Below are 23,302 nucleotides of genomic sequence, written 5' to 3'. Positions count from 1 at the left end.
TAAAACCCCGCACTTCTCTGCATTAAATTCCACCTGCTATTTTTCAGCCCATTTTTTTCCAGTTGAGGCAGATGTCTCTGCAAGCCATAATAGCCTTCCTCAATATTCAGTACACCCCCAACCTTGATGCCATTTGCAAATGTCCTGATCCAGGTAACCACATCATCATCCAGATCATTGATATTGATATGAGTAAGCATTCGGCACGGACTAGAAGGGCCGAGATGGCCTGTTTCCGTGCTGCAATTGTTATATGGTTATGGTTATATGGTTATATGACAAACAACAAAGGATCCTGCACCGATCCCTGTGGCACACCACTAACTGCAGGCCTCCAGTTTGAGATGCAACCCTCTACTACCACTCTCTGGCTTCTCCCACAAAGCCAATGTCTAATCCAATTTACTACCTCATCCTGAGTGCCAAACAACTGAACCTTCTTGACCGGCCTCCCATGTGGGACCTTATCAAATGCCTTACTTCAGTGTGGACAACTTCCACCGCCTTGCCTTCATTCCACTTTCCTGGTAACTTCCTCGAAAAACTCTGTAAGATTGGTTAGACATGTCCTGCCATGCACCAATCTTTGGGAGAATTTTAACTTCAGAATCAGAAGCATTATACCATCATAGAATTGTGCATTACAGATACAGACCTTTTGACCCACTGTATTTAACTTGCCTATATTAACTCCATATTTATCCCAACTTGTCTTTACTAGCATTTACTTTCCTCATTACCTAACCTTATTAGACTAGCATTGTATTTCTATCTCCCTGAAGGGTGATGTAGTTCACCTTTTACTTTATGTAAAAATCTTACTGAAAAGGATGTGGTGCATGAGGAAATTGTCATCAGAAGCCAGTTTTATTAAGGACAGGTGGGCAAGCCTGGAGTTGATAGTACAGAAGGCAGCATTAATTACCAACTCTTGACACCAAGAACCGTCTACTGCAATAATAGAGCGGATCTGTAACTTATTAGCGGGAAGAATTAGATGCAGGTTGATGCTGCTTTTGGGATCATTGATGCACGGATGGGAGATTCAAATGGGAATCATGAGATACAGCTGGAAGATGTGACTGGGTGGAATAAAATTCAACTGGAAAACAACTGAACCCTGAGATCGAACAGAGGACTCCTCTGCAAGTTCAAAACCGAAGTCAGTTTCTTCAGAGTTAGGTATACCTGGAAGTTTTGATGGTGAAAAATGCGACAAATATAAAACCAGTCATTTATAGCCCTGGGATATTGTTGGCTCTATTAATTTGAAGTAATGAAGCATTGCTGGAAGCTGTCATTGGGAATTACAGGACAATGCTGAAACCCATTATTGAGAATGATGGGATATTGCTGGAACCTGTCATTGAGAATACTGGGTAAGCCTGATAATTAGAGTGGTTCAGTAAAAATAAAAATTGTGCCAATGACTTTTGATGTTGATGAACCATTACAGCCCAATTCTACCCCGTTAGGTCTAAATTTCACCTAAACTGTGTGGTTACAAGTGAGCTTCCAAAATGTCAAAAGGGAATGATGAAAATCTGGTGAATTTTATCCTGTTTCTCATGGCTGGTCTGGATACCAGCACCACTGTGCCATAGATGAACTGAATCTGTACAGAGTGGGGGTTGAGGTCCTTCTGTCTCTGCGGCACGTAGCTCTTTATCGGAGGCCATGGTCATTCTATCGCAGAAATGGTGGGTAGCAGATGCAGAACTGTGAGCAATTTTTGTGCCCTATCTCTGAGGAGGAACATGCTGGCCTTGGAGAGATCCAGAGGTGGTTCACAGGAGTGATCTCTGGAATGAAAGGCTTAATATATGAGCAGCCTTTAATGCCCTGATGGATTTCAGAAAGATAAGAGAGCATCAGAATGAGATTTATTTTCTCTGACGTGTGTCATGAAGTTTGTTGTTTAGTGGCTGCAGTACAACAGAGGACAAAGAACATTGCCATAAGTTACAATAAAAACAAATAGTGCAAAAGAGCAATAGTGAGGTAGTGGGGTTCCAGGCTCCTGCATCTCCTCCCAGACGGTGGTAATGAGAAGAGGACAGATTCCAGATGGTGAAACTTACCAGATACTGAAAGGCCTGGATAAAGTGAGATTGGAGAGGATGTTCCGTTAGTAGGAGAGCTTAGAGTCCGAGGGCACAGCCTCAGAACAAAGGGATGTCCCTTAAAAACTGAGATGAGATCTTTCCCAGATCCAATGAAAGGAGGACATAAATAATCTTCCGGAAATAGTAGGGGACCGAGAGTCTAGTGAGATGGAGGAACTGAGGGAAATATATGTTAGTAGGGAAGTGGTGTTAGGTAAATTGAAGGGGTTAAAGGCAGATAAATCCCCAGGGCCAGATGGACTGCATCCCAGAGTGCTTAAGGAAGTAGCCCAAGAAATAGTGGATGCATTAGTGATAATTTTTCAAAATTCTTTAGATTCGGGATTAGTTCCTAAGGATTGGAGGGTGGCTAATATAACCCAGCTTTTTAAAAAAGGGGGGAGAGAGAAACCGGGGAATTATAGACCGGTTAGCCTGACATCGGTGGTGGGGAAAATGCTAGAGTCAGTTATCAAAGATGTGATAACAGCACATTTGGAAAGCGGTGAAATCATCGGACAAAGTCAGTATGGATTTGTGAAAGGAAAATCATGTCTGACGAACCTCAAAGAATTTTTTGAGGATGTAACTAGTAGAGTAGATAGGGGAGAACCAGTGGATGTGGTATATCTGGATTTTCAAAAGGCTTTTGACAAGGTCCCACACAGGAGATTAGTGTGCAAACTTAAAGCACACGGTATTGGGGGTATGGTATTGATGTGGATAGAGAATTGGTTGGCAGACAGGAAGCAAAGAGTGGGAATAAACGGGCACCTTTTCAGAATGGCAGGCAGTGACTAGTGGGGTACCGCAAGACTCAGTGCTGGGACCACTGATGTTTACAATATATATTAATGACTTAGACGAGGGAATTAAATGCAGCATCTCCAAGTTTGCTGATGACATGAAGCTGGGCAGCAGTGTTAGCTGTGAGGAGGATGCTAAGAGGATGCAGGGTGACTTGGATAGGTTAGGTGAGTGGGGAAAATTCATGGCAGATGCAATTTAATGTGGATAAATGTGAGGTTATTCACTTTGGTGGCAAGAACAGGAAAACAGATTATTATCTGCATGGTGGCCGATTAGGAAAAGGGAAGGTGCAACGAGACTTGGGTGTCATTATACACCGGTCATTGAAAGTGGGCATGCAGGTACATCAGGCGGTGAAAAAGGCGAATGGTATGCTGGCATTCATAGCAAGAGGACTCGAGTACAGGAGCAGGGAGGTACTACTGCAGTTGTACAAGGCCTTGGTGAGACCACACCTGGAGTATTGTGTGCAGTTTTGGTCCCCTAATCTGAGGAAAGACATTCTTGCCATAGAGGGAGTACAAAGAAGGTTCACCAGATTGATTCCTGGGATGGCAGGACTTTCATATGATGAAAGACTGGATCGACTAGGCTTATACTCGCTGCAATTTAGAAAATTGAGGGGAGATCTTATTGAAACGTATAAAATTCTAAAGGCATTGGACAGGCTAGATGCAGGAAGATTGTTCCCGATGTTGGGGAAGTCCAGGACGAGGGGTCACAATTTAAGGATAAAGGGGAAGCCTTTTCGGACTGAGATGAGGAAAAACTTCTTCAAACAGAGAGTGGTGAATCTGTGGAATTCTCTGCCACAGGAAACAGTTGAGGCCAGTTGATTGGCTATATTTAAGAGGGAGTTAGATATGGCCCTTGTGGCTAAAGGGATCAGGGGGTATGGAGAGAAGGCAGGTACAGGGTTCTGAGTTGAATGATCAGCCATGATTATACTGAATGGCGGTGCAGGCTCGAAGGGCTGAATGGCCTACTCCTGCACCTATTTTCTATGTTTCTATGTTTCAGCCAGATGGTGGTGAATTTGTGGAATTTGTTGCCACGGAGGGCTGTGGAGGCCAGGTCATTTTGTGTAGTTAAGGTTCTTAATTAGTAAGGGGGTTGTGGGTTATGAGGAGAAAGCAGCAGAATGGGATTGAAGAAAGATGGAATGGTGGAGCAGACTCAATGGGTTGAATGCTCTATTTTGCTCCTGTATCTTATGGTCTATGGTTGTGGGTTGGCTTGAAATCAGTTACAATTTATTCTTAAAAGCTAGTTTTACATTGAAGATCACAGTGGTGCAGTTATTAAAATGGTCCTCGTGTTCTGATACTGAATTACAAAATCTGAGGATTCCCAGACTTTATAATTCAACATTCCTGCTGTAGAGTGTTGTTAGAATTGACCTCAATTCCCATAGATCAGAGAGTGGAATAAACCTAGCCAGGTCATCATCAAATGACCTTCTTCTGTCTTTCACCTCCACTGGGAAGTGCACATTTGAGACAACAAGATAGAGCATTTCTCCAAATGGCCTTGCTACTGTTGTCTGATAACTGTGATCATCAGCGACCCAGCATTAAAAATAGGCTTATTAAGAAAATGCTATTGGGGGACGTGTTGTGAGTGCTGTCTTCTAGCAAGTGTTAGTAATAGAGGGAATAAACTTTATTGCATCAATCAAAACAAGACCTAAAAGAATCAACTTTGTATGGTAGGATTCAAATAATTCTGGCTTCTTCAAGAATTCTAGGTTCTCAGTTAAATAATAGTAAATATTGAATCAGGACAGGCTTCGGATGTGTACACTATTGTTGAACAACTATGAAGTAAAATATATATAACACTTACCAGAATTTGAGGAAGTCCTGGATGTGCTGGATCTCCTCTTCAAAGTTCATGGCATGGCTTCTGTGTTTCTTGGCCCGCTGAGTGTCCTCTTTATGGAGGAACAGGGCCCTATCGTTCCTTGAAGACCAATTCTTTTAAAATTGCTGTTCTTTTCTCCAACTTACACCCATGATTTTAAACCGCTGATTGAAGTCCTGCGTCCTTTGTGCATCCCAGCATTAAAGAGACTTTGTGACTGGGAACTGAGTTCAAAGCTGTTATGATGCCAAAAGAGATTCATGTTTGTATTTGGTGTATTTTTATTAATACACTTTAATTCCCTGTAACTTGGTGTCCCATGGATTTGTCTTTTATCTCCAGTTTCTGCCCCTTCCTACTTCCTGTGCAATAAAGACATGTTCGTTTATGCAGGTGAAGTGATTCAGTACATCAGTAAATGAATCATTTTCATTCAGAAGGATCTTTTAGCTGCTCTAAGATTAACACAAATTGTTGTCTTAAACATTCTATACTTGCCCAGTGATCTATAGAAATTGACAGTGCTTTACTTTGACTGCAATGCTTTGGCAATAAGATTTCCTAGTGAGTTAAATAAGTCTGGTGCCAGTGAGGCAGAGAACTGACCTGGGATTTATCTTTACAAGCAAATCAGAAAGCAATTTGAAGTATCAGTGTCTGTAAGGGGGAGGTACAGGTGCAGAGGAAGAGCCTGGTTGTGTGCTCAAACCACTTGTAAGATCCAGCAAAGCAATTTTCCCTTCTGCAGGTTTTCCTCTGCTAGGGAAAGTCCATCGTCAGCAAGTGAAATCACAATTTGCAACAAATTTGATTTTGTGTTTTGTGGATTAATCCACTTTACATCACATAGATCTTGAGAAGAACTAAAACATTTGGGGTCTTTTATCCAGGTGTTTGTATTGGCCATAAAAGTGAAGGGATTTTCCAGCGGTGGTTCTTAGTGACCTGTTGGCTTGGCTTTATGGTCAATCAACTAACTGCAACCATGTTAAAGCAATAAAGCAAAAGCCTTTTGAGCAGTCAGATATTTACTATTGTCTGTCTGAATGACTGAAATAAGGAGAGCATTGATGATCAGTTTAAACGCAGTGCACTTTCAGATTTGAAACCCCTGGATTAAACCTATTGCGTGCATGAAAAGCGTTTGGGGTAAGGGTCTTGGAGAAGGGAAGTACATTGTTCACAATAAGTTTCTTATCAACAGTATTTGGATTATCGCACATCGGACGTGCAGCATTACAAAGGTTTGGTTCAGGCATGTGGAATGAAGTAATCTGAAGAAGGGTAATATGTCGATTTGTAGAGAACTGGAGTTGGTGAAAGTTATCAAAAAAGCAGCCTGTAAAGTAAAGCTCTACAAGCACACTTGACTCTTTGTTGTAAAGTTCTGCAAACTTGTCTGACCAGCTGTGTTCTTTAGCTAACACTTCCACCGATTAGATTCAGCCCACTTGTAAATTTCATGTCAAGTTCAATGTTAAGGTGAAGAAGAGCCCAACAGTCAGCAAAATGACTCCAGTAAAAATAACCTGAAGGGAAATCGATCAGTGTGGAATCATTTTGGAAATTCAACTTATTGACAGGACAGTGGTAGAGGGGGCAGGAGGCAGGGGGGAGTTGACAGTCATTTAAACAGAAATTTGACTGAATGAATCTTGAGAGAAACTTTTAAATTGGACAGAGAAAATGAAACGGGTTAAGAAAGTCCACATTCTGAACACAGAAGCTTTTAATTTTAATTTTGGTTTCAAAAAGGATGGAGGTGTGAATTAATAATTAAAATACATATTTTGAGCATTCAAAAAAGTAGTTTATCGACATCAATGACTCCAGGTCCTCCCTACCAGCTAGAACCAAAGACAGGACTGTTTATTACATACAATGGAAATATTTCTTTGACATTTCTCTGTTGCAGGGGATCAAATTGCAATCTGTTCCCGGATTTCTGCTGTAAGTCTCTTGAGAAAGGTTGCTTCTTATAAATTGGATACACAACCAAGTTTGAGAAGTTTGACAAAAGTGAGAGAATTATACAAACTGAACATCAAAGTATATTTGTAGTGAACGCAGGTTGTTTTAATGAACCTTTATTTAAAAAGATCCAATCCTTCCCCAAACTACTTTTTGTTATTGTGCACTCTTCCATCTTGCTTTTTATTGAGACATGTATATGAATTAATTATCTTGAAAAAAATTAAACAAATCTCCACAAGTTAAAAACAGGCCTAAAGTCATGCAAAAAAAAACTTTTCACTTGTGGTTTGATGCAACTTTTCTGTGTCACTTTCAGAAAATAAATCAACTTCACGTTAAGAAAACTTTTGGTTTACTTACTTTTCTTTTGATTAGTTTTTGTGTTTAGTGCTCGGTCTGTTGTAGAAATCTTGTGCCGTTTTAGAGTGAGCGTGTGACACAGTTATAGGCAGGAGATCCACATGGGAAAGCTATTGATAGAAAAGGAATCTCTCTTTGCCCAGATAAGGTTAAAAGCTCAGGACTGGCACAGAGTCAAGAAACAGCCGGCATATTTGAACCAGCTGCACATTGCTGCACAACCCACTTAAGGTCAGTGCCTGACACTGGGGTATTATTCATAGGCATCAGAATTTACTCATCGATTTTGCTACTTTGCAAAGGAGAGGAATGAATGGGAGTTGGGGTGAGGAAATATTGTTGAGAGCATTAGTCTTTGAAAGAAAAGAAAGGCAATGAATGAGAAATTCACCACTGCCTCCATGTTAAAACTGTCCAGCTGCATCAGTTATATTACCCTTCACTTATTCAGTGGCATGGATGTCAATGGACTGTGATGTGTAGCAGTGAGTAGAACTGATAACTATTTAGTACCAGTGTCAAAAGATGATTTTTACCCACCCCTATTGATGTAGTGCCTTTCATGATCTTTTGACCTGTCATGAGCATTTTACAACTAATGATGCACCTCAGAAGATAACTCACTGTTTTATGTAAGAAATAGAGCAACCGATTATTGCAAAACATAGTCCCACAGATAACTTTGGCATAAATGTCAAGGACATCTACCTGAGGTTAAAACAAGAATACACATGTTGTAAGTCAGGGAGCACCTGTGGAGAGAACAATGGAGTGAATGTTTGAAGCTGAAAAGTTTTTCTCTCCACAGGTGCTGCATGATTGCCAACATCTGCATTTAGTATTTAACCCACACCTCCCTGGAGCTGTGAAGGTAACTTTTTAATACATTGCCATGATCTGCTTTATTACCCATGATTTAGAAACACCTTAGAATTAGCGTGATGCATACTTACTCTTAATTTTAAAAAAAACCTGAGACTAGATGGGTCCAAGCATCCCAAACTTCACAACAAAAGGTAATGAAAGACGAGGTCAGTTAAGAAGGAGTGTTCACTTGGCACTGAGCCCAGGTTTCAAGTTTAGGCTGTAGCAGGAAGTGAACTGCTAGAGGTTGAGACACTGGTGAATGATTAGAATAGAAGACTTGGCTTAACTTCAATGCAAAGAAAATGCTGAACAGACAAAAAACTGTGCAGTTCAGGATTTTTGGAAATTGAAGCAAATAGATAAAGATCAGGAAAATGTAATTGGTGGGCGTTGGGAGAAGAGTACCAAATGAACTCTGGCAGGGAACCACAAGGAAATTGCGGATAGATGTCTCTAGTAAAACCTAGTCAGGGCTTGTTTCACTGCGTAAATTGATTGACATGGTGATGATAGAAACATAGGTATACTGAACTTAAAGAACAGTAAAGTTTTTCATGTTTTGCTATTTTATCAATAAACTAATTACATAAAAATTATTGCCTAATAGTTTGGATTTAGTGGGTACTTAATTGAATACCATGGAGCTGTGTTCTGGAGGGATTCGTCAGCCTACTGCGAAGATAAGGATCCCTTTAGAATTAAATATTCCTTTTATTTTATTCAATAAAGAGAGAGAGAGAAAGCTACGCAGATCTAATACCACAATTAACTGGAAAGATCCTGGCTGAGGGATAAGTTTGAAATTAAAAACATGTCTTTGTGTCTTGTGGATCATGTAAGCAAAGACATTCCGTGCTATGAATTGCACTTGAAGTGCAGTTAATATTTGCATATAAACTTGGCAACGATTTTATGCACTGCAAGAGCACACAAGTTGTAAATCAAATGAGTTGCCAGTGCACCTGTTTTTTTCTTTGATGGTTTATAAGAGTATTAGGGGATGAAGCAAACCATTTACTGTGGTGTGATTTGAGACAGAGATCCCCTGCTCATTCAACACACTGCAAATGATCTTATCTTTCTCAGTGAAGCTAAATTCCAGAATGACCATGGAGACAATGCCCCAGGAGGAGCTTCCATGCCTAGACAAGGATTTGGACTCTGCTATGGCCCCCTGCATTGTTTGCCAAGTCATCAGCATGTTCAGCATGTTAGTACAACCCCAGTCCAGTGGGCCCAGCCTGCATTATGTGCCTAGATGTTCGTGTGGGATTTGAACCAAACTTTCTGACACTAGGACTAAGATGCTATCAATGGCCAATTACTTCATGGTGCCTGGATTCAATTTTGATGATTCACAGATTTACTCTTCCTCGCTGGTACCTTCCTGTAATCTTGATTCTGATAGGTCTCTCCTGCTGAGGGGACATGACGCAGCCAGGGATCACGACGGTGGAGTCTGGTACGTTTTCTGTGAGGTATGAGTGTGAATGGCATCAAGTCAGGCTATTGTGTGGCTAGTCTTTGGGAACAAGTGTCTCAGTGTCAGGTGCCATTCCTCTGATGTCAGTGGGGACAACTTTATATGCTTGCTTTCGCTTGAGTGAGCTTGTGCTGTCTGGAATTGGTGACAAAATCAGTGCTGGGTGACCTAACAAGTTTTATTTGTTTCCAGATTTGAGTAGCCAGTATGATACTAGTGGGTGGTTTCTAGGTTATTTCACAGGCCAGTGACTGCAGGGATCACATATAGACCAGGCAGATAAAGTTGTTAAATTTCCTTCCTTGAACCAGATGGTGTTTCACAAAACTCCAGCTGTTTCATGGTCACCTGTATAAAGAGTTTTTGTTTTAAATTCTGGGACAAACTCCACGGTATCTGAACACATACTTCTCAATTAGACCATGTTTCGCCCCAGCACTGGGCCAACAATGTTTGAATATTAGAAATTCCACAGTGTAACAAATCCATCCTCGCATTGCAAGATGTGATCTTTTTCAATAAAGCTCCCTTGCCAGTTAGAATAACTAATTGTTGCCCAGTGCTTTATAGAGAGACGGGAAGCAGCTGGGGTAACCAGTGAGGGAGTGGAGGGGTGGGGGGTGGACGGGGTAGGTGCCATGACCACTTGTGTTGTTGGATGAGGCTTTCACAGCTGGATATCTAATCCCCTTTACTGTGTCTGCAGGGAAACGATTCTCTGTTATGAGCAACCACACTCACAAAATGCTGGAATGAACCAGTTGGTCAGGCAGCATTGATGGGGGCAAATGAACAATTGACATTTTAGGGCGAGACCTTTCATCAAGACCCTTCATTGGCTCTTGGCCCAAAACTTTGACTGTTCATTCCCTTCCATGGAATGCTGCCTGACCTGCTGAGTTCCTCCAGCATGTTGTGTGTTTTGTTCCAAGATTTCCATCATCTGCAGACTCTCTTGCGTCACTTTTCTGGGCAAGTGCATCACCTAGAGGACATGTATGGTATCACCACCACTAGTACTGCTGTCCCCTCAACGGTGAGCCTCTCAGGTGACTACCAGCAGATTGGATGACAAATCAAGAAGGGAAGGAATTCCCCTAATCTTGTCTTCACTGGATGGCCACTAACATACCCCAACCGGGAGGGGTCAGGGGACAGTAATCTGTCTCACACCAGTTGTGCTCCCTCTGGAGTGCCTTACAACTTTCCACCATGCTCAAGTTGCACAAAGAATCTTTAAATTTCACACTGAGCGATTCCATAGTCCCTTGTTAACTCTGCGAGTCCCAAGATGACCAGCATAGGTGTGGGAAAATGCTGCGTGTTTCTAAGAACAGTGAACCGAAAATTTCAATATTGCAGAACAAAACAGAATGAAACAGAACTCTTGTCTGTGTGTCAATGATTGCACTTTAAGCTCCTGTCCATAGAACTGAGCACACAATCCTACTGGCTCTCCTCTGTAGCCAGGGCCGGATTAAACTAGTGCAGGGCCTGTGGCATATGTTATAAAGGGGCCCTAAATTTAAAAAATGCACCTAAGTATTAAAACATAAATTGTTTACTTGCATAATAAAGTAATTCAATTTTTTCATTTGCTATACAGCCAGATAATGCGACAAATGTCTGACACTTCAGTAATTGTATTATTTACATGTAAGTATCAATTTCTAATGTCAAAAGTAACAAAACTACAATTTAAAAGTTAGATTTTCTAGATTTAGCATGAGCAAATTTGTTGATGATACTGGAAATGTCTATTTCATGCAGAGGTTCATGTTCAATGCTCATTAGAGTGAGATTGTTCAATCTGTTTTGACCCATGGTGCTCCTTAGTTCATTCTTAATCCTTTTCAGTTTTGAAAATGAGCGTTCTCCACTGCAGTTGATAACCATGAGTGACAAATAGATGCGCAAGGCATTTTCTACATTTGGAAAACGTGACTCCAAAGAATTGTCAGTTATCAAACAGTACAACTGTAACTCTACAAGGTCTTGTTTGGCACCAATATGAGAAGCAAGATCAGTTTTCAACAGTTCAGTAAACTGCACAAATTCTTTGTCAAGACTTTCTTCCAGATCTTCCGGTTATGATTTAATAAGATTTGATGACCTCTTTACGATCTCTTCAGGTGTAAACGACTGTAACCGCTGAAGGAATCCAAAAACACCATTCACCTTTAGATAAGCTTTCTGCCTTTTTGAGAGGGCAGAAAGCAAGCTGTCAATAATGGCAAGAAATGTTCGGCTTTTAAACTTCTGAGAAGGTGTTTGAGATTCAACAAGTGGATCAAGAGTGCTGGAACCACTGAAGTCATCATATGCGCGATTTTGCTTGTGTTTTCTTCGAGTTTGCTGCTGATAATCTTCACACTTAGATTCTCGGCTTTTTGCTCAATGTCTGAAAAAGTAGACCACATAGCTTGAATATATCCATGCAACGATTCATAGAGTGCACAAGCTGTGTTTAAGTCTTGGCCAGAAGATTGCAAAGAAGCACTAGTCATTTGAAAATGCTGTAATACTTGATCCCACAATATGACCATTATTGCTGTTTCCAACTTTATCATGGTTGAAAGTAGTCCATGACCCTGTTGTTGACACTCTGCCTTCTGATCATTGCTATTTGAAATGTCATCCAAGACTTGTTTTATTGCAGAAAAGCTGTGTAAATGTGCTTTTGTTACATCTGCACGAGCTGACCACCTGGGATCTGACATTCTTTTCACAATGGGCAAATGAGCACCACCATCAGATAATGCAGCAGAAAGGAGATCCCACCGATAAGCAGAAGCAGAAAAAAATGTGTACAGGCTTTCTGCAAGTTGAAAGAAAATTAATGCTTCTTGACAACATTGAGCAGCACATTTTCCAACCAAATTTAGTGAATGTGCAAAACATGGAATGTAAAGAGGAGAAGATGGCGGCGCGACGCAGCGCGCGCGGCCACTCCAGTGAATGATATCTGTTATGTGTCAAGTAGGGTATTATGCACAATTCTGATTTGATGGAGACAGATGCGAGAGTACGGAGGAACATCTGGAGAAACTTCTGAAATTCCCACTTCGCTGCCGCTGTTACTGTGTGGTCCGGAATCTCCGAAGGAGAAGGCCCCGAATCCTCAGCTTTGCTTGTTTTGGCAGCCAGGGCGAGGTCGAAGGCACTCAGCAGAGGAAGGCGCTCGGGAGGCTGTATTGGAGGGGCTGGTCAGAGGCTCGAATTTTTTGGACGGACAGACTCAGTGTCAGCTGCGGTCGGGTGCTTCCAATGCATTGGCAAGTTGTCAGTGCCTGGAGGTTTATGGCAGGGAGTTTCTCCCTTTTGCTGCCTGCTATCGGGGACTCGGGACTTTGAGACTTTTTTTTACCATGCCCATGGTCTGCTCTTTATCAAATTATGGTATTGCTTCGCACTGCTGTAACTATATGTTATAATTATATGGTTCTGTCAGTGTTAGTCTTTTGTTTGTCCTGTTTTTCTGTGATATCACTCTGGAGGAACATTGTATCATTTCTTAATTCACGCATGCATTTCTAAATGACAATAAACAAGGACTGCGCGTACTCATAATCTAATCTAATCTAATCCACAAACTCATTCAGCTCTTTAATTCGTACTTGTAAGCCACTATACTTGCCACTCATGTTGCTGGCATTGTCATAACTTTGACCACGGCTGTCTTTTATATCAATGTCATTTTCCCTTAAAAGGTCAAATGAGCTTTGAGTGAGCTGTTCAGCACTATGACCTTCCATATCCAAAAACTTCACAAATCTTTCAACTGGCCCAGATGGCAAAACATAGCGCACAGTCAAAGTCCACATTAGATATATCTGGATTCTAATCCAATGAAACAGAACAATACTTGTATTTAAAAATGCAAACACGAGGAAATCTGCAGATGCTGGAAATTCAAGCAACACATATCAAAGTTGCTGGTGAACGCAGCAGGCCAGGCAGCATCTCTAGGAAGAGGTACAGTCGACGTTTCGGACCGAGACCCTTCGTCAAGACTACTTGTATTTCTTCACCACCGATAATGTGATCCAGTATGCTGGATCCAATCAGATTGATGAATTCCTCACATGTTGTTTTAGATAGGTATGATTTATGTCCCCTTCCTTGGTTTGCATGAGCATTTATACCACAACACAGCAAGGAGCCAACACACGCCTGCACACACATATTGCACCGTGCAGCATGCAGCTCCCCCGACATGAAAACAACAGCATTGCCAGATCATCGTTGTGGCATGGATGAAATCATAGAGCGTTGCGTTACCGGTAGGTACAAGGCAGTTTCTTTATTTGACAAAACAAGATTACAGCAAGCAGAGACCCCTGGCAGAACAGATCTACCCGCCTTGTGACTGAGGCTCGATATTTATTTGCTAAACACAAAGGACAGTTCATAGTTACAAGTATAGACAATTCTTCGAAATTCTCACATCTTCTGATTAAATTCATTCTACCGGTGCTAGTATGCCTAAGCTGGCATTTATGGCCTTTAGGAATGCAAGTTAAAATCCATGATACATTATTTGGTATGTTACGTGCTAACATAGAGGACAATTCATATTCAAAAAGCATAGATACGGTGTCCTCGCAACTACCTATAAACTTAGCATTGTTGTCTCAGAGGCGCCAGAGATGCATTGTTACAAATGAAAGTGGGTTCACAGCTTTTAGGAAATGCATTGTTATGAACTCAATCCACAGTACTTTGTCAAAGAACAGAAGACTGATGGCTGAAGTCATTTATTTAAGTGTAAATGAATTGTCTACTCAAAACTCACTCTAACAGTCGTGAGAATATGGTGAGATGTCGATGTCACCAGACTGCAGCTTGCAAGCATTTAGTATGGTCAGGGCCCTCGAAAATGCAGGGCCCGTGGCATATGCTACTTTTGCTACTAGATTAATCCGGCCCTGTCTGTAGCTTTGTAGTAATAAAGCACTATTGGAGGTGTATATTTTATTTGGATGAGCTGGTAAATTGAGGCCCCTCTGTGTGAATTTTAAAGCCCCCATGACATGATAACCTGGTCTGTTTGCCTTATTGTGCACCATACCTTATTAGATCTTGCGGTCATTAATACAGTTGCCACTTGTGCAGCCTTGCTGTGAGATCTCCCACACTATACAGTAAGAGTGATTGCCTTTGGAAGCTATCACATTGGTTATTCAGGATTTGGGGCTTCTTGAGTTTGAGAAGGAGATTATATGAATGCAGACCTTGCTTTAAAATGAAAAGGAAAGGAAGTGATATATGTACGGGAATTGCTCAGAAGCGATGACAGCTCAGATTATAGAATTTCCAGAATGAGAAATACCAGAAGTGATACATATGGAGCCTTGCAATTACTGAAGGCAGAAATGGCACAGTAGCCATGTGTTGTACATGATAGCTGGATTATTGGATTATAGAGACTGTGGCCGCAGTGAGTATCAGTACCCAGATGGGTCTGGAAGCTCCAAACTGTCTCTGGTGCTGGCCAACTTCATGGGCAGCGTGGGTGTGGTGAAGGCACAACAGGCTGACTCAAATTCTAACTCCAGCATCAACATCCAGGAGCTGCTCAGCTCCATCACGAGCAACCAAAAGCCTGCCGAGGAGTTGGTCCGACAGCTAGAATTTTCAGTTAAAATCAGAGGAAGGTCGTCTGCCGCCATGCTCACCTCCACTTGACTGATGATCGTGCTAATGGCTGTCAACCAAGTTAACCAATAGCTATGATACATGCCTGAAGGCTGTTGGAGATGTCAAGAGTCATAACAAAAATGAACCCTCTATATGGCCAATTTCAAATGTTATACAGTACCTATCAACACTTTGGGCCTCCCTGCTAACCAACAACTGGTTCACCACAATATGCCGTGAAAACAAAGGCTAGCAACAGGGTCTGTTTAAAAAAAAAATACACACCAAAAGAAAACCAAACAGCAATTGACAGCCAACAATTGGGAAAAACCCACAGAATGCAACATTTCATTTTGTAAAATTAGTCTTGCCTTTAAAGACATCGATGACTGATAACAATGACATCCTAAATGTTAACAGCAGAGAAATTTTGATCATTTGAGACCGTAAATCACCTATTGCGAAGTTTCACTTCTATGATCCTAAGACATATTGAGACAAAACTCAGATTGTCATTGGTGTCTTTACAGCCACAGTTACATCTTGGGATATAACACTACCAATGGGGAAGGAGAATAGATCAGAATTGGTGGGTGAAGTAAACCCATTTGGTGTGACACTTGACAGGAATCCCCAGCTCTTTCAACACGCCGTGCTGGCAATAAGCTTACAAAAGTAATTCCATCTTTGTCTTCCCACTTCAACTGTGTGGCTCTTTTCCTAGCCTTCTGACTGTTGCCAATCATCCCAAGGATCTGTGGCTACCTCTGCCTGTCTACTGGTTCAGCTGGCTATTTGGCAAATGGTATTTCCATGATACCATTCGTGACAGTTTTCTGCCTCTGTGTACCTTGACTGTGCCCCTCCCACTTCCTCGTAAGTAGCAGGGCTGTAGAAGATATGGCGTGGATATAATCATTGGGTACCAGCAAGCGTTTTAATACCCTCTACTGCTGCAGCAGAGGAAAGACAAGAGAAAGCTAGGCAGGGTCAAGGTGTGTAGGGTACTTTCTGAACCAGGTTAGATTCAACCCAAGCATGGTCCTCCCTCCTCCAGCGCTTGTACCTGGTAGCCAACAATCAGTGCAGTTTAAATCTGCTCCAGTGTCCAGGACTTGACCTTTGAGTAATAGTATGGTGTGTCAGCATCGTATGAAGGCCAGGAAGGAATAGAGCTTATTAGTACTGTGTAATGGTTACATTACTGGGCTAACGGCCAAAGTTTTAAATTCCAAGTCATGAGTTAACATCTCAGCATGATAACCAGAGTATTTGAATTTGAAGTTTTTAAATTTAAAAAGAATTAAATAAAAGTAAAGGTCATTGAATTCCATAAATCTCAACTAAATCTTTACTGTTCTCCTCTGAATCCATGGAGGAGAGGAGAGCAGAGAGCCAGATAGGATCATACTCCAGAGCTGCCATTGAAAACGGTACCTGAACTTGTCCATTCAGTCTGTCCTCTGCAGTTGCAGCTCACACACTTTGGTAACAGCAACCATGGAATTACCGAACTGTTGTTGAAACCCACCTAATTCTCCAATGCTTCTCAAAGAAGGGAATGTTCTCCTGCAGTGCTCCACCCTCACTATTCCCAATATCCATTGCTCCCGCCAGACTTACAAGCTTTCCCTCCACTCCATGTTAACAAACACAGTGCTGTGCAAAAGTCTTAGGCAACCTAGCTATATATATGTACCTAAGACTTTTGCACCATGAGAAGAGAGCATGTCCTGGGCGACGGGGGTCCTTAATGATGGATGTTATCTTTTTGAGGCATTGCCTTTTGAAGATGTTCTCAATTCACCGTCTCCCTTATCTTGAACCCTTTGTCACTTCCACCTCTCAGCTCCAGCTTGTACACCGTTCCCACTCTACCCCTTCCATCTTTTGCCTTTCATCCCCTCACCTGGATCCACCATCACCAGCCAGTTCTTGCTCCAGCCCCTCCCACTAACTTTTTATACTGGTTATCTCCCCTTTCTTTCCAGTCCAGGTGAAGAGTCTCGACCCAAAGCATCCATAGATGCTACCTGTCCCAATGCCTCCTCCTGTGCTTTGTGTGTTGCTCCACTATAGTTCACTTTTAACTGCACGTAAGGATAGACAATTACTACTGGAATTGCAGGCAATGTCTACATATTGAGAATGATTTAAAATATGGCAAATAAATCTGTTTCAATAGGTACATCTAATGTCAGAGAAATGAATACAATATACATCCTGAAATTCTTTTTCTTCGCAAACATCCATAAAAACAGAAGAGTGCCCTAAAGAATGAATGACAGTTAAATGTTAGGACGCCAAAGCACCCCCCCCAGCTCCCCCCTCCCACGCATAAGCAGCAACAAAGCAACAATCCCCCTCCCCCACCAGCAAACAAGCATCTGCATCCTTCACCGAGCACTCAAGTGTGCAGCAAGCTTCAATAAAGACACAGGCTTGCAGTACCCCAAAGACTACTCATTCACCCAGTCATTCGACATACCACAGGCTCTCTTTCTCCTTAATATGGGAAAAAGAGGTGTCCCCGCTTCACAGTGAGAGGGGAGACATAACAAAACAACCGCTGATTTATGGTGTTAAAAGTCTGTTGTGTTACTTTTTCCGAGCTCTGTGCCCAAAGAACTCAGGTCTCTGGACACACAGCCAGCAGCCAGCTCGCTGCTTTCGATCTTCCGTGTACTCTCATGACACATCAGGCAGGGGCACTGACCTCGAATCTGCCTGCCTCCATAGCCACGAAAATCCGGCACCCTGAAGACTCGCTAATCTTCCAGGCCGCGTCCTTGGCATATTGAAATGTGGCTGGTCGTGAGGCTCTGAGAGCGGGTCCCATTTCCGCAAAGAACTGAAGTCAGCATGTAACTCCAGGTCAGGGTCTTCAAAAGAACCTTGAAAGGGAAAAAATAGAGATATTAAAGATAGAAATAGAACTGTTTCCGAAGATGCAAGCAGAGGAGTTGCCGTTAGGCACCATCATCATAAGCTCCCACTTTTATTTGTGACTAAAAGTATTTAGAAAGAAGAAACATAACTGGTATCCACGCAGACACCTTGTAAAAAAAAAGGGAAGGTCCAAATATCGATTCCCATCTCCACCAGTATAGTTACTGAAACATATCCATCGACATACCTCCACTGGGAGGGTGTCTCAGTTCTCTAAATTGGATAGCACAATTCCAGAAGTACTGCTTCACACTATTCCCTGAAATAACCACGACAAGCAAAGTTTTCTAAATGGTTATTGGCCACTCCACTGGTCTGCATAGACCAAGGCTACTACTCTGTACTTCTATACTGTATAGCAGATGGTGCATCTGGTGTGATGGTACTGGGCTCACTCTCCACAAATCCCTAAACTCAACAGGGGATTTTCAACCCTATCTGCTATAGGTATCTATGAGTACCCTCACTATAGGGTATCAACCTACTCTTCAAAGACCAGCTTATTTCTCTGTCTAGCCTCTGCAGTGAGGTCCAGCTGCCAAAACTTACAGTTCGAGTGCTGGATTCCCCCTCCCTACCAAGGAGGAGATACTCCAGTTGACAAAGTAGTTTAACACAGTTTGTTTTATTTTTAATGATACATTTTTAAAGTTAGCCAAATAGTTCTTAATACAGTTTAAAACTCTCAGAGGATTTCTGATTTATAAAAAAATTCCCAAATTGGAGTTGTATAAAGTAAAAAGGATTTCCAAACCCTGGTTCAATTCTTATGAACAAGATGAACATACCAACAAAAAGCAAACATATGAGTGGTCTGTTGCAGAAACTGAAGTTTGAGGAATGAACTCTAGTTCTTCTTTCTGACACCTCCATCTTTCTGTCATTCTCCTTGTTATTTGAAACAATCCCAAATGCTTTCTAAGTTTATACTGACTTGCTATTAGTTGACATTATCTACATGTGATGTTTTTCAGATGCATTTCCTGGGACAAAGTAATTCAAACAGATGGTCTAAGAGCTTCTGGGGACAGAGATCCTAAACACCCAAAGTTAATTCTTTGAGGGCTGACTCTCTTGAATACACAGATATCCCAACTGTGGATTGATCAACTATACCTGTAACCATGTTTGACGCGGTGAGTGACACAATCAGTCTGGTTTGCAGCTTCCTTGAACTCAGTCAGAGCTGTGCAATTAACATCCAGTGTTGGCTGGTTTGATACAGGCCAATTAACATAACCCCACTGATATATGTTGATTAAACATGGGTCTACAAGACTTCATTCTTTACTTGTTGACAACAAGAAGCTGAGCAAGTAGTACTGGTTAGCAGTTTAACTTTGTCACAAACAACTCTGCCCCTTTGGAAAGGTCATACTGCTGTCTAGCAAAGCTGGGATTAACAATAAGCTTTTTGGGTGAATATCTATCATGTGGGGATAAGCACAGACTGACCAGTAGTGGAACAGCTAGTCTAAGCTTCCCCCTGCTGACTAGTAAAAGGATAACATGCAGCACAATATGATTCCCATAACAATAAACTTCCATCTCTCTCTGAGATGCTGTAGGGTGGCTCGTGTGAGCCGGATACAGAGTGGTTTTCTGATGCTACCTGACAATTCCAAGACTGCGACACAATAATAATCAGCCAATTACCTGGACAAGTTAAGATCAGCTGAAATGGGCTTGAACACTGTTTTCTAGATCTCCCCCTCACTCTTAATTAACCTGCTGTTTTATCTGCGTTTCCACTTCTCCCAGAAGAAGTGGGAGACATAACTACAAAGGGCAGTCTGAATGGCCAAGTTCAAGTACAGTTTTCAAAAGCAGGTCAGGAATATCACTCTGTCTGTCTGATTGTCTCTATTCTCTCCTCCATACATTCAGATACAAGTGGTAAGGATTTAGCTGAGATTAGCTGAGGTATCAAAGACTGCTTTATTGTATCAATAAACATTTCTGACTATTATTTCTCTTTCGTTTCACTAGTCTCTCATTCTTACCTCTCTCTCTATTGTTTGCTCTCAATTCTCTTGCCCCCCTACTCTCTATCTCCTTCTCACTCCCTCTATTTCTATTAATTCTCACTCTTCTCATTCTCTCTCATTTCTCTTTTTTGCTTTCTCACTCTCTCTCTGTATCACCCATTCTTTCCCTCATCTCTCTCATAGAACCATAGAACGGTACAGCACAGAATCAGGCCTCTTGGACTACCTAGTCCGGGCCGAACCATTTAAACTGCCTACTCCCATTGACCTACTCCATACCCTTACCATCCATGTACCTATGCCCTCTCTTTGTATTTCAACCCCCTCTATCTCTCTTGGCCTCATTTCCTCTACTGTTCCCTCATTTCTTCTTCTTCTGTCTACCTCTGTGAACATCTCTCTCTCTCTCGCCCTCTGTCTCCCTCCCAATTCCCTCTCCTTCTCCCTCTCTCTCCCCCTCTCTCTCCCCTCACTCTCTACCTTTCTCTCCCTTCTCTTTCTCTCCCTCTCTCTCCTCTCTCTCCCCCTCTCTCTCCCCCTCTCTCCCCCTCTCTCTCTCCCCCCTCTCTCTCCCCTCTCTCTCCCCCCTCTCTATCTCCCCTCTCTCTCTCCCTCTCTCTCTCCCCTCTCTCTCCCTCTCTCTCCCCCCTCTCTCTCCCCCTCTCTCTCTCCCCCTCTCTCCTTCTCACTCTCCCCTCTCTCTCTCCCTCTCTCTCCCCCCTCTCTCTCCCCTTCTCTCTCCCCCTCTATCTCCCCCCTCTCTCTCCCCTCTCTCTCTCCCCCTCTCTCCCTCTCTCTCCCCACTCTCTCTCTCCCCCCTCTCCCTTTCTCTCCCTTCTCTTTCTCTCCTCTCTCCTCTCTCCCCCTCTCTCTCTCCCCTCTCTCCCTCTCTCTCTCCCTCTCTCTCCCCCCTCTCTCTCCCCTCTCTCCCCCCTCTCTCCCCCTCTCTCTCCCCTCTCTCTCTCCCTCTCCCTCTCTCTCACTCTCTCTCTCCCTCACTCTCCCCTCTCTCTCTCCCTTCTCTGCCCCCTCTCTCCCTCCCTCTCTCTCTCCCCCTCTCTCTCCCTCTCTCTCCCCCTCTCTCTCTCTCCCCCTCTCTCTCCCCCCTCTCTCTCCCCCCTCTCTCTCCCCCCCCTCTCTCCCCTTCTCTCTCCCTCTCTCTCTCTCCCCCCTCTCTCTCTCCCTCTCCCCCCCTCTCTCTCCCCCTCTCTCTCACTCTCGCTCTCCCTCTCTCTCTCCCCCTCTCTCTCCCTCTCTCTCCCACTCTCGCTCTCTCTTTCTCCCCCCTCCCTCTCTCTCCCTTTCCTTCTTTCCCTCTCTCCTTTCCCTTTCGCTCTCCCTCTCCCTCTCTCCCCCTTTCCCTTTCTCCTTCTCTCCCTAATTGCACCCCCTTCTTCTCCTTATGGTGGCTTAATTATACCGAAATTAAATTCCCCTTTTATCCCATATATTTACAAACGTAAGTAATTTTCCGCTGTTTTTAATGGGTTGTTTTCTAGAATTCCACCCCCGTCTTGTGAATTTAGAACAGCGCAGCAAAGGAAAATGCCCTGTAGCCCGCAATATTGTGCCAAACTAATTAAACTAATCTCTTCTGTCTGCACATGGTCTATATCTCTCCGTTCTCTGCCTATTCATGTGCTTTTCTAAAGGCCTCCTAAACAGATTTATTGTATCTGCCTTAACCACCATCCTGGACAGCGCATTCCAGGCACCCACCACTCTGTGTAAAAAAAAATTGCCTCACACATCTCTTTTGAACTTCCCCTTGTCACTTTAAGTGCTTTTCAACTCTGGGAACTCTGGGGGAAAAAGATATTGGCTATCTATCTCTGCTCTCATAATTTTTACAGACTTCTGCTAGATCTCACCTCAGCTTCTCCTGCTCCAGAGAATACAAACCATAGGTTGTCCAACCTCCCCTTAGAGCACAGAAAAGATGTGCTGGTATTGGAGAGGATCCAGAGGAGGTTCACGAAAGGGTTAACATATGAGAAACGTTCGATGGCGCTTCGCCTGTGAATGATTATGAAGACACGCAGTCCTCTTTTATTGTCATTTAGTAATGCATGCATGAAAGACCTAGATAGAGTGGATGTGGAGAGGATGTTTCCTGTAATGGGGGAGTCTAGGTCTAGAGGGCAGAGCCTCAGTATAGAGGGACACCCATTAGAACAGAGATAATGAATAATTTCCATAGACAGAGCGTGGTGAATCTGTGGAATTCATTGCCACAGACAATTTGGAGGCCAAGTCATTGGGTATACTTAAAGCAGAGGTTGATACGTTCTTGACTGGTCAGGGCATCAAAGGTTATGAGGAGAAGGCAGGAGAACGAGGCTGAGAGGGATAATAAATCAGCCATGTTGGAATGGTGGAGTTCACTCCATAGGGGGAATGACCAAATTCTGCTCCTATATCTTATGGTCTTATGAACCCTCTCTATAGCCTGCATACCCTTTCTATAATGGGGAGACCAGAAATGAATGATTACTCCAGATGTGCCCTAAGCAGAGTTTTATAAAGCTGCAACAAAACTTCCGGAATCTAGAACCCCATGTCTCGAATAGTCATGCCAGAGGCTTCCTTTACCACCTGTCAATTTGTTCGGCCACTTTCAGAGAGCTAAGGACTTGGACACTAGGATTCCTCAACACCGGTCCAGTCCTGATGGAGGGTCTCAGCCTGAAATGTTGACTGTTTATTCATTTTCATAGATGCTGCCTGACTTGCTGAGTTTCTCCAGAATTCTGTGTGTATTATTTTGGATTTCCTGCATCTGTAGAATCTCTTGTGTTTACTGTTAAGAATCCTGGTTGATCTCACAAAGTGCAATGTTTCACATTTGTCTAGATTAAACTCTATCTGCCGTTTCTCTGTCTAATTCTGCAATTGATCCATATCCCACTATATCCTTTGGCAACCTTCTACACAATCCACAACACCAACAAACTTATTAACCCACCCATCTACACTTCCAGTCAAGTTATATGCTGTTCATATATCTCACAAACAGTGGATGTCCCAGTATAGATTGATCCCCATGGCACACCACTAGATATAAACCTCTAGCTAGAATAAGACCCATCGACCACTACCCTCTGTATTCCATGGGCATACCAATTCTGAGTGCAAGCGGCCAAATCCCAGTGGATCCTATACATCTTAAACTTGTGGATGAGTGTACAATGATGAACTTTGTAAAACAACAAAGCAGTGGCCCATGAATATTCCAAACCCTCTTGTTCCCAAGTCTGAATCCA

General features: G+C 42.7%; 1 protein-coding gene across 7 annotated transcripts in view; it reads right to left on the bottom strand.

The window, feature by feature from the left end:
* The window catches only part of LOC134337338 (beta-1,3-galactosyl-O-glycosyl-glycoprotein beta-1,6-N-acetylglucosaminyltransferase-like), a 117,727-nt gene extending 110,544 nt beyond the window's left edge, over window positions 1–7,183 (bottom strand). For 6 of the 7 annotated variants that reach the window (XR_010015967.1, XR_010015966.1, XM_063032256.1 and 3 more), the window contains exons 1-2: window positions 7,113–7,159; window positions 4,761–5,140 (exon numbers count right to left, since the gene is read on the bottom strand). The gene's annotated coding sequence lies outside the window, so the exon portion shown is untranslated. Of the gene's footprint in view, window positions 1–4,760; window positions 5,141–7,112 lie in introns of all 7 variants that reach the window. The other variant, XM_063032257.1, reaches the window with a different exon arrangement.
* Window positions 7,184–23,302: the final 16,119 nt, after the last annotated feature.

This window comes from Mobula hypostoma, chromosome 24, assembly GCF_963921235.1.
Source record: "Mobula hypostoma chromosome 24, sMobHyp1.1, whole genome shotgun sequence".
NCBI classification, from domain to species: Eukaryota; Metazoa; Chordata; class Chondrichthyes; order Myliobatiformes; family Myliobatidae; genus Mobula; species Mobula hypostoma.
This window is presented reverse-complemented; position numbering and strand designations above follow the sequence as displayed.